This window comes from Lathamus discolor, chromosome 3, assembly GCF_037157495.1.
Source record: "Lathamus discolor isolate bLatDis1 chromosome 3, bLatDis1.hap1, whole genome shotgun sequence".
Lineage (NCBI taxonomy): Eukaryota > Metazoa > Chordata > Aves > Psittaciformes > Psittacidae > Lathamus > Lathamus discolor.
The window spans coordinates 39,568,903-39,580,632 of NC_088886.1; the positions used below are offsets into that span (position 1 = coordinate 39,568,903).

General features: G+C 41.8%; 1 long non-coding RNA gene across 1 annotated transcript; it reads right to left on the reverse strand.

Annotated features, from left to right (window-relative positions):
- Window positions 1–7,430: 7,430 nt before the first annotated feature.
- Window positions 7,431–9,690, reverse strand: LOC136010940 (uncharacterized). Its single transcript, XR_010611087.1, has 3 exons — window positions 9,376–9,690; window positions 8,885–8,995; window positions 7,431–7,597 (listed from the first exon to the last, which is right to left on the reverse strand). It is a non-coding gene; the product is annotated as an uncharacterized LOC136010940 (long non-coding RNA).
- Window positions 9,691–11,730: the final 2,040 nt, after the last annotated feature.

Sequence of the window (11,730 nt, forward strand, 5' to 3'; positions counted from 1 at the left end):
TTTTATAGTAAGTAGCTTGGCACATGGGCCACCAAATTCACAAAAATGCACACACCTGAAGCCTCCCACCCTGTAATCCTTTCTCTCCTTTCTTGCTCTCCCCAGCTAGGACAGTGCCAGTCATGGTGTGACACCACAAAAAGCTGCTGTTCCACTCCCCAGAAATTCACATTTGTTCAGTTTGGCTACATCTGGTTAAACCCAATTGGGTTTAGTCCTTCTGCCATGGAAGCCCATAGAGCATCTTGCAGATGAGCAGCGGCAGGAGAAGTTCCCCATTGCACCAGGAGATCCTGTTCACTCAGCTTGGTTCAGCATGAACCCACTGGGTAACAACCGCTACCTAGGGCATCCCACTGGCATCAGTTCAAAGGGGCGAACATCAAATTGGTGCAAAGATGGCTGTGTTAAGCATAGAAGGAAAGCTGGAAATGCCAGACCGTATTCCATAGAACTGGGAGGTTGCATAGGATTTAAATGCATTTTCAATAAAACATGATTAAAACATGACACTTTCACGAGCACATATTTATTATTTAACTTACCTTATTTAACTTACACTGCATGCAACTTTAAAGAGTAGTCCAACTACTCCGGATATATCTCCTCTTACTGAGTCACAGCTCAAGAATATGCTGCCATAAATCCAGAAAGGTATTTCTCTCTGTGTGTTGCAGGGAGAAGAGTAGATCCAGAGCCCTGAGCTGTCCTTGCTGCTTTCTTGCTTCCAGGTGTTGTGCAGGAACATGGGCAGATCCCTCCACCCACGACTAAAAGATGTCTTTGCAGGACACGGCGTTCTCAATACCTGCAGGATCTGCAGTGCTGCCTCTTTTGCAGCATGCTGTATGCCATTATAACTTCTGATAATAAGAGGCTCTGAATTTACCTACTGACACACAAAATTGCAGGCATTTTTTACACTCTAGATGAAACTTTAAATACCACTGAGCATTCTTACTTGCTGTTGAGACAGAGGCTTTGTTGAGCTCTAAGTGGGATTTCTTTCTAACATTTCTCAGCAAGATAATAAGGCAGTGCTGACTTTTACCCTCCAAATTGAGTTAAAACAGCAAGAAATCACTGACTCAGGTTTAGTGCTTCTGATCCTTTCCTACAGGTTCAGCAAGGACTATAAATACATTTACAAGGTGTATGCTGTAGAAGCAGTAGGCAAAAATGTTTGTTTAAAATGTTTATTTAAAGTATTTCTTTATTAGGGGTACAAGCTCTGAATACCTCAAAATACCTGGCCCTATCTTGGCTTTTCAAACTATGTATTGAACTGTTACTTGCACAACCAGTAGATAAAGCAATGTTGAATTCAGGCGCAGCTTAACAGAAAGGCTGTTAAGACAGGGACTGAGGCACAGCCACTTCTGACTTTCAACTTTGTTTTCCCTTCAAATTTTGCCTTCAAAACCCAGATGACCCAGGCAGCAGAACACGTGAACATTCCTGTGAGGTATGAGTGCTGTGCAAACACATACTCTGTCACAAGCCATATCCACCGTGTTTTGTCCTGCCTTGGGGAAGAGCAGACTGCCAGCCAGCAGTGCGATCTCAGAGAGAAATACTGCTAATTCTGTTCTGTAGGTTTCAGTGGTGAAACCTATAGCAATGAAATTTTCCATTTAGCAATGAAAGCCTCTTGGAAATCACCTAGATGTGTCATTAGCCAGTGTGGGTTGCCTTCCAGGGAAACCCCAGCACAGGGAAAGATTTGGCGTGTGCTTCTCCACACACACTGAGCAGCAAGGTGTCAATACAGAGCTGGACCTGGGGACTAGGACATGCTCACTGACATGGTGCTGTCCTCACTGTCAAAAGCAGTTGACGCCTACGTTTGTAACTAGGACTGTGCAAATCATGTGAACCCATGTAGTGAGTTGTTCAGTACCTAATTTCTGAAGACAGTTTAGGCAAGATCCTCCTATTGAAACTCCTAAGAGTGGGGAACAGATTGGCTTGAAAGAACCTGATTGATCGTGATGTGACAGTCAGCAACAGAAGTACAATAAACAGATGCTAAGGTCTTCAAGATTAGGTCACTAAGGTCTGTATACCCACCAAAACATACCAAATATTTCCATTTCATTAGGCATTTAGTATTTTTAACATCTTGTCAGATTAGCTCCTGATCTGATACACAGCCTAATGATATGAAATTAAACTTTATATATTTAAAAATGTATTTTTCACTTACATGACTACAAGCCACTTTGCAGTCTCCTTAGGGGAAGTCTATAAGGATTAAGAAAATTAAGTTATTAGAGCAGCCAAAACCTAGACATTTTCAAAATAACATGAGGTGTGTTTCATAGATCCACAGGGTGGAGAACATTAATCTTTTCGCCATTCCTTTGAAAAGGATCAGCCTTCTCTGTGAGCCCCAACACTTCATACAGCTGTTACATTCCCTAGACAGACTCCTAACGTGCACATGTGATGGTGTGGATACTCCTCCCTGTTCTCCAGGGCCTACAGACCTTGGATTGAGGTCCTTAACCTCTCTGTATTGTGTGCAACATCCCATTACAATAAAACACCATTCTAAAGAATAGCATCAGATGATGAGGTAATGTTATTTACCATGTCCGGAAGGAAGGTTTTCCTGTTTGTGTCTGAAGTACACCGGAAACATCACCATTTGTGTATGGAAAAATGATGTCGGGCAAGCACTGCAGACACAGCTGGTCTGTAGTAAACCTTCCTCTGCCAGAGTCTGCACCACGGTGTTCCCTGATGCAGTCCGGGACCATCCCAGCCACGTGCGCCTGCAGAGCCATGCACTGATTCTGCCACTGTAACCAAGGGAGGGGTTGGCAAGAGCTTGTTCCTACAGGGAAATCCTTGACCGCAGCAAAGGGAGGACAGTAAGTGAACCGGATTGAGCAGTAGTGCTTGGTGGCAATTTATAGTGTCTGTGGTCTGCTGGACTCTGCAGAGTCTGCTCAGGGCTAGGCTGGGAATGAGAGGGAGGGTGTGGGGGAGGCTCCCTGCCTTCAAGCGCTGCTGATGGGTTGCATAGCCAGGAGGAGGGAGAGTGTGGGAAGCTGAGCTAGGCAGAGGTACAGGAGTTAGAGGAGTTGAAGAAAGAATCAGCAGTAGCAGAAGAGTTTGTTGAACTTTATCCTTTCTTCTTTTCAATGCAAAAAGAGCAAACAATGGAGAGAAATCCTGATATTTACTAAAGCAGGGATGTAATATAACTCCATAAATGAAGGAGAAAACATAGCCAACAGTGTAGAAGCTGTGGGACATGCACTAGCCATGAAAGAACACCTAACAGAAGCTATTTATGTGGGAAGTGATCTCTGACAGAGCTCACAGGGGAGAAAATCAGAGGATTAAAAATGCATTTAGAAACTAAATGGTAGAAGAGCCAAGCTGTGAGAGAGGAGTGGATGAATATGCTGTACAGAAACATCAGGAACTGCAGGTGCAGTTCTAAGAAGAGGACTCATCTGAAAAAACATAATCCCAGAGAAAAAGCAGTATTAATCCTGATCATGAGAAGATTGTGCATTTAAATGAAAAGTTAAAACAAGTAAGTAAACACACGCCTGTAACTAAATATTTTGTAAAGTAAAACTTTCAAGAAGTTGAAGGGAGTAGTGAGTGAGCAGTGCCGGTAAGGGAGTTACACATGGAAGGAAATCCACATTTTTTATATTAAAAAAAACCCAACAAACTAAACCACCAAAAAATGCTTTCTAACTTTCCTCCAAAAAGGGAAACGGAGGGGAGAGAGCTGATGAAGAGGGGTTCCAGAACCTGACTGACTGACCAGTGGGCCAGCATGAAGACAGACACTTAAGAGAAAGTAGAGAGCCATAAAGAATGGAAGAAAGAACCCATGTCAAATGACAACAATAAAAGTGCTGGAGGTGTTGTGAACTGAAAGAATACTGTGAGGATGCCAAAACCCAAGCAGAGTTTCACTCGGTTCTAAAAAAGCAGTAAAAAGTTCTTCAGTTTAACCAACATTAGAGGAAACAAGGAAGGGTGGCCATTGTGCTGGGCGGGTGAAGAGAAATTGCAGCATAACACAGTTTGTCTCAAAACAGTCAGTAGTCATTCAAAGAGGTTATAATCTAGAACACAGAGCAGAGGCAACAAAATTCACCACATACAGGCTAGAATTCAAAGTCCTAGAGGGCACATCTCCTCTTCAGAATGACAAGAGAATTGCCATGTAAAATGGCAGGCCCTGGACAAAGTGTTTCATGTTTGTTTTCTTAAACACACTTTTTTTTCTACCTAGAAGCTTTGGGTGAAGGTGATACTGTAAATTATGACCAATGAAGGAAGAGAACACGAGTGCTTGAGGGCACACCATGCAATTGCGTCTGCTGGTGCCACCAGGCAGGTGCTCAGGTAGAGAGAAGTATGACAAGACAAGCATCGCTGAGAGCACAGTGCACCACACTTACAGCTTTTCCTTGAAAAACAGGACTCACACCAGAATAGACTCACAGAGAAGTGACTAGGATGACTGTAAGAGCTGAGACCCTGGTTAGCTCGGTAAGGTGAAAAAGTACTGAGAATGTGACTGCCATTTCGGATAAGCCAGAGAGGAGTGATAGTGCCAGGGGTATATTGTCCAGGCTGGAGGCAGCGTTGAGCCAGAGCAAATGGGCAGCGAGTGCCTTCTGCCTGGATAGCCTACTGACTTCTAAATGTTTTCTCTGTATTGCAGGATGAAGCTCTGGAATTCAGCAGCATTCACAGCAAGACTCAAGTGATCCTGAAGAGCAGCCTCACTGGTTTATAGAGGGGGTTGATTTTCCCACTGAGGGGTGGCTGTGTGAGTGCACCTGGCCAGAACAGCTCCACTTTACTAACATTATGATCATAATAACTTTCTTATAAGAACAAATTTTGACTGTGGTTCCAGAGCCACAGGTGTTCTCAGAGTAATCTTTAGTCACCAGGCTCTGTCCATTTGCCAGCATCAGTGCCAACGAGTCTCAGCCATAGGGGTATTTGATGCGCAATGCCTGAGAATTTTCAAATGAGGCTTGGAGTAACACACAGATAAGAAATCTCTTTTTCTCACAGATACTGGGATAAATTGGAATAGACAAAGGCTTTTCAGAAGAGCTATTTTCTGTTTAGGAAATTGATTATAATTGAGATGTATAATATGAATTATGCTACCACACTGAAACATCAAGCTGCCATTCTTTTCAGTGGCTTGCAGCAGAATTATGTCTTTGTGTGCATACACAATACATAACTAACTGGCCATCCTACCATGCACAAAACACAATTTTGACTGCAAACCAGTAAAGAACTGGTTGCTTATTTAAAGCTTTATTTTATCTAATACTGGGAAGATTGCTATCCGTTAAATATTCTTCACATAAACTGGGAAAATGTATCCTTCAGCTGTGTTTTCTTTGACAAAATACATGAGGGTGGAGTCTGGGCTTGATCCTGTTGCAGCCAGCAACAAATTTCTCATTTGGCACTTGCTACTGCATAAGTATACATTCAGTTTATTTCCACCAGCAGAAACATATCTGGTTTATATAATAAGTAAAGCTGCCAGAAAGCATATTGATTAGAAAAGGCAAAGATAAACAGCAGTCATCAGACCCAAACGAAGGCCGCAAGAGCTCATGTTTTCTTTGTCTTCCCTGCTGCTGCCTGGCTGCCTGCAACTTCTGAAGCAAACACAAGCACTGGGAATATCATGTCTATTCTGAGAGCAACTAGTGCATCTACAGCTAAAACCTGGCAAAATACGCTGTGCCACACAAAATGCTTTGCTAAAACCAAAGCAGGTTTCCCTGTGGCTTTACAGGCCCCACAGCCACAAACCTAAAGATGGTGATTTGTTTGAGAAGTAGATGACACAGCAAAAGTGGAGGAAACCGATGTTTCCCCTGTCATTGCTGGTTCATTGTTCTCCAGTACTGCTGTACACCTCAAGGAGAATCAGGGCAGTCAAGTGTCTCTTTTTTTGACCCAGAAAATGTCTCTGCTGCTTTATGTGTATTTGTAGAATTGTCCTGCAAAGACAGAACTCCTTCCATTGGCCTGGTAAGATCTATAAATATGGTTGTCACAGGTTGTGAGTTCTGCAGAAACACTGCAGATTCTCAAATTGCATTATGTAGACAACCACAGATTGAAGCCAACAACTGAATAGCAACCAAGGCACAATTTTTGATTAAATACGGTTGGAGATATACAGCTTTATTCTGGCTTGATAGCTAATTACATTCTCCAAACAGTCTAATAAAACAAAACACGCAGCCAAAAGGGGTCTCTAATTAGCAAGCAGCCATTGGCTTCCTATACTCTCTTGAACGAAAACAAAAACCAAAATCCAGCTATGCTGCCCTGCAATGCTGGAACACAGAAAAAGGGTGTTGAACTGTAAAGCTATCTTAGCTGGTTTTCTATAGTCATAAAAAAATAAATAAAAATTAGAAATTCGTATGTCCTTCCTATCTCCCGAGAGCAGCTGGCGTCCTAGCACTTCAGGTGCCATCTTGCATGATGTGAAATGACATGAAAGAAATTAATGCCATCTAAATGACTTACCATTGACAGTGTATAGCAGCAAGCACGCATTTAGAGCTGGGACAAGCGCATTCAGTTTAATTAGCAGCTTTCCCCAAATAAAAAAGCAGCAGCATTTCAGACAGACCATGTTGTTTGTGAACTTCTGGGAAGACATATTTTAACAGCAGTGTAAAAGGAACAAAAGATTTACTTTAATGAAAAAGGTGTTGCGAGGACCTACATAAGGAGTTCAAATCTTTGGCGAAAGTTTCAAGGATACAAAATGCAGCTCTCATTTTCAAATGCACTGGGAACTGTTCCACCCACCCAACTGCCAACAAATATTTACCATATTGTTAAAGATGAAGTATTTTTAGAAAATAAGCAAGATAGAAATAAGTATTTCAGACAAAGGAAGTGTGCTTCAACAAAAAATAATGTTATTGCTGGTGTTCCTTAGTTTTAGCCTCTTAAACTGCAATAGTGACACTACAGTTCCCACCTTCCTCTTTGGTTCAGCTAATGACATGTCATGAAGATCTTGCAGAATAACTTTGAGCTATTTATTAACTCTCTGAATCAACAAACTGCAGTCAAATTGATATCAAAGGCCTGACAGACAGCCTTATACATAAGTACACCTTTCATAGGCACATCTCTGGCTTATGAAAGAAGCTGACAAATAAAGCTCAGGGGGGAGTTCTTGAACCAAAACAAACCATAAATCTAATTTTAAGGAATATGAGGTGACAGATGGTATTCTTCCTATTATAATGTTAGTTTTAATTTGTTGAGAACTACAAAAAATTAGAAGTGCTACCAACCAAGCAAAACAGTCTGATTTAAAAATTAAATTAGAAGCGTCAAAATGCATTTCTTCTTTTTAAAAAGGACTGTTTCTTCTCCCCAAGCTTAGAGAAATAAATGTAAATTTAAAGAATGTCTCTGTGTTGTCAGATAGGCTTTTTTTTTTTTTCTCCTCGTCAATCTTCTTCCATGAAAAACATTTGTATAGACATCACCCATCTCTGTGATAAGTCTGCAGTGTGGCAGCTCCGTCTTCTTCCCCAGCTCCTTCCTGTGGAAACAGCAACAACAGAAGCAGGGAACCCTGTTCACAGGCTGCCAGTACTGGCCAGCAAAGGGGACTGTGTCAGGACCCACTGAGCAGGTGGGAAGCTTCCCTGCCTGGGAAATTGAGGCTGAAAATAAGATGCACAACAAACAGGGAAGTTGTCTACTGAAAAAATGTGGATGATGACAGTTCTTCTATACCGACAATAAACAGTGCTCTGCTTTTCTTCTAAGAGACACTCCAGTTCCACGGGGCACCAGTGAAGTGGGGGCTCAGCCCAGCAGCAGCAGAAGCCCCTTTGGCTCAGCAATGGGACCTGACCATCCTGCAACCAACTCTCCTCTATCAGTGCCAATCAGGCAAACACTATTCACCAACATTAAATCCATTCCATTTATACACTGAAATATATACATACAGTAAACTATTTGCAAATACACCCAGACTGCAGCTCCCTTGCATTGTGCATGTTGCACACGGAGACACATAGCTCATGCAGGCACTTTGAGCAGTTCAACCACAACAAAACCAACATGATACCACAATTTAAGCTTCTTTCCAGACTGAGAACTACTGCCTTGTTGGATTTATAAACCTCTACCTATACCAAAGAAGTCAAAACCACAGCTGTAAATGAAGTCCATTTGAAAACTGCCTCACTCCAAGGTACAGAACTGCAGAAGATGGACAGGCAGGTAGCTGAAACTAAGGGACTTGTCTATTTTCAGAGCTGAAATCTAAATTACTTCTCCAAACTCCCCTGTTCATTTTTGTCTTTCTGCACTCATTAGTTGTGTTGCTTGGTAATCTCAGGCCATGTATCATTGCTAGAATTCATCAGCAGAGATCTGACTCTGCCTGTATCAGGTCATAACACCACAGCAATTATTAACCCTCCTGTCCCTGCCCCCAGGCTGCTTGGTGGATCTCCAGACATCTTTAGTCAATATTCATAAAAGTGAATTGTCTGCCTCATTAATCTCCCTCCTTGCCAGCTTTATTTAAACAGTTTGTAGAATAACAAAGAGACTGAAGAGTGTGCATTCTCCTATTTAACACAGAATACCTGCTTTTATTTTTGAATCAGGGAGATGATAAAACTTCTCCAAGAAATAAATGTGAAGAAGTCTTTCAAATGATCCTTTCCCTTGAGTTCTGTCTCAGCAGTGGAAAAATATTTCCTTTTCAGAACAGAAGCCACTTAGTTTCAAGAATTTTAACTATAGATTTATTGTAATACAGATGAATGCCAAACAATTGATTAGAAGAGTGTGAAGAATTACGACTCACATCTAGTAACTGCAGTTCTCTTCTGAGCTTATCCTCAGCAGGGAGCAGGGCTGGGGTGGCTGAACATAGCCTCACCATTGTAGGTACAACAGCTTGGTTTCACACGGGAGCCTTTTAAAAAAATACCGGCATTTGAGCTCTTTCACATCTGCATAGTATGAGTATTTTGTAGTATTCAACTAAAATGGCAAAACATAAGAAATGGAAACAAATAGAATAATTTTCTTATGTGATTAGGCTGGAGTTTACACTGCTGGAAGGAGGGACCTCATATTTTTGACAGAGTTTGTATTGGTGGTCCTCCACCTTGAGCCATTACACTTATGATGGGAAGGTGCACACACATCTAAAATTCAAATATTACTCAGCTGGTAAAAAACCAAACAGAAATGTAATTGGAAGTTAGTTAAAATTACTAGGTTTAAGGTAGAAAACAGCCTCTACTGTGTAAAGACAAATCGAACATCACAAGAGCCCAACTAGTTCCTAACCAGGACTTTGCGGTTCAGCTGTGTCATAGTCCGCATGGAGAGGAAGTTCATCAGTATCAACTGATCTCGCATTACGTCAGGCATCCTGCTTGCATCCTTGAATCTGGAATGCCTGAGGGGAGGAGAAGGGCTATAAATGCCAGGTGGACTAAACACAAAATTTTTTTCTTCCATTTATGCCCAGTGCAAACCATAAATGATGGAAGAGAAAGAACTCCCACTTGTATCAACAGAGGCAAACTCTTTTTCCATTTCCACAGAAAATGTCGTGACCTAAAGGATAAATTCACAGACTTCCCAGGACTTGGGGCTGTCCCCCTGATGAGAGACAGTGCAGATGGTGCTCAGCCTTCAAATACAAAGAATTTTCATTCACTAGGAAAAGAGCTGTAGGTTGTGTAACAGTGAGAATGGGACAATATAGTGATCCAGGCAGCGCAAAATGTAACTTCTGTTTATTTCATCTCACGGATTTGGGAAAGACCTTTGCACAGAATATAAAAATCAGTGTGTAAGACACTAATCTTGTTATTAATCTTGTTAGTGTTTTATTAATTCTTAAGATTCACTTATCTTGAAGATTTTTTTCTATTAAAGCCAAGTGTAAGAAGGATCTTGACATAAATATAACCTTTACACATGCAACTGCAGATGAAAGCAAATCCTAGCCAAACAGCCTATTGAATGCAGGGCAAGTACTTTAAGTATTGTAAGACTGTGTCTATAGTTTTGTCATGATTTGCATGCCGATATGTGCTTCTAAGAGCCAGCAGCATCATCACACATCTTTTGTTTCATTTTCAGTAACAGCCTTTCTAAGTCGTCACTCAGGTTGAGAAAAAATACAAGTATGATACCTCCACTCTACATAAGGAGTAAAGGGTTTTGAAGAAATCTGCCCTCTGTCCTTGGCCTTGAAGAGTACTTTTGCAATAGATGGCAGTAGGGTCTGGAAGATGATTGGTTGGTAAGCATTTGATAATCTTCTGCTTGGAAATACAGGCAAAAAACGCTCCCTTCTGACACTGAAAGGTGAGCTCTTTGGTGTCAAAGTGCTGAGGGAATTTAGTGGGACCAGTTATTGCTTCTTTATGAATAATTCTGAATTTGCTGCTCTAATGAGCCCTTCTCTATATCCCTCATGATTGTCACTCATCTTGCTGAAAATGTGTGGCCTGACAAATCCTGTTAAGCCTCAGAAATTAAATGAGATACAAAAATGCTTGAGTACACATCCATAGCTCCACATACTGTTCTGATCAGTAGTGTTAGTTAAGCAGGCTTGGAGGAAAGCCAATAAACCTAGAGCTATCAAACAGGATTGCCAGAAGCAATTAATAGGCCTGAGAATAAGGGGTGCTCCCCACTCCTTAGGATCATGCCCCAAAGAGAGAAAATGGAAACAATTAGCAAAGATACAAGCTAATTACTCAGAGCATCCAGGTCTATTCTGGGTAGAGCACACAGTTCCCACAGTGGCAGCACAGCCCTAAACATGGAGCTGCAGGAGAAAGGGATGCTTGCTGCGCAGCAATGCAGCATGGCCGGGGCACACAATGCTGTGTCCCTCACCAGCCCACACTCCTGACAGCAACAGCATGTGCAGGCTGGAAGGCAAAGTTCTATAGGTGTTTCACCAGGGCATTTCATTCATTTATCCTCCAGGTGTAATTGCCAGGTTAAGAGGGAAAGCTCTACCCTACCAAATCATTTTCAATACAGACTGTCAGTGGGAGGGCTGTCCCATTGTCACCTTCCACTGGACAGCTGCAAAGGAAAATTAGAAAAAATAGCATTTAGGGAAAAAAAAAACCAAACAAACTCCCTTCCATACTCCCCCACCACCCCGCCCCCCCCCAAAAAAAAACCCAAAAAACCCAAAAAAACCACCACAAAAACCCCAACCAAAAAAAAAAAAACCCACACCAAAAAAACCACAACAACCCAGAAACCAACGTACTAGACTGGGGGGCCTGTGGGATTGTCCCGCCTGACAAAATAACACAGGAAAAGTAGGAATTGAGGGGGCACATTCAGACAAACCTTTGGATTCAAGACCTTTCTTCAGATCCCCCAAACCAAATCATGCTTCCAGGAATTGATTCTGACAGTTACTGTTTTAATAATTTATTTAAACCAAAAGGTCTCCAGCACTAGACAACAAAATAGTACAGGTACCAAAAAGTTGTATAAAGGAAAACACAAGGGGAAGTTGAATTCTATAGTATTGATTTGTCCCTCTGTGCTTTCCTCTATTTGATACCCCCTATAGCCTTTGGAAATATTTCCTTTGAGTCAGAAAGCTGATACGCTCCTGCTGGCCTCCCAGGGAGAGAACTCCTGGGCACAGCACCT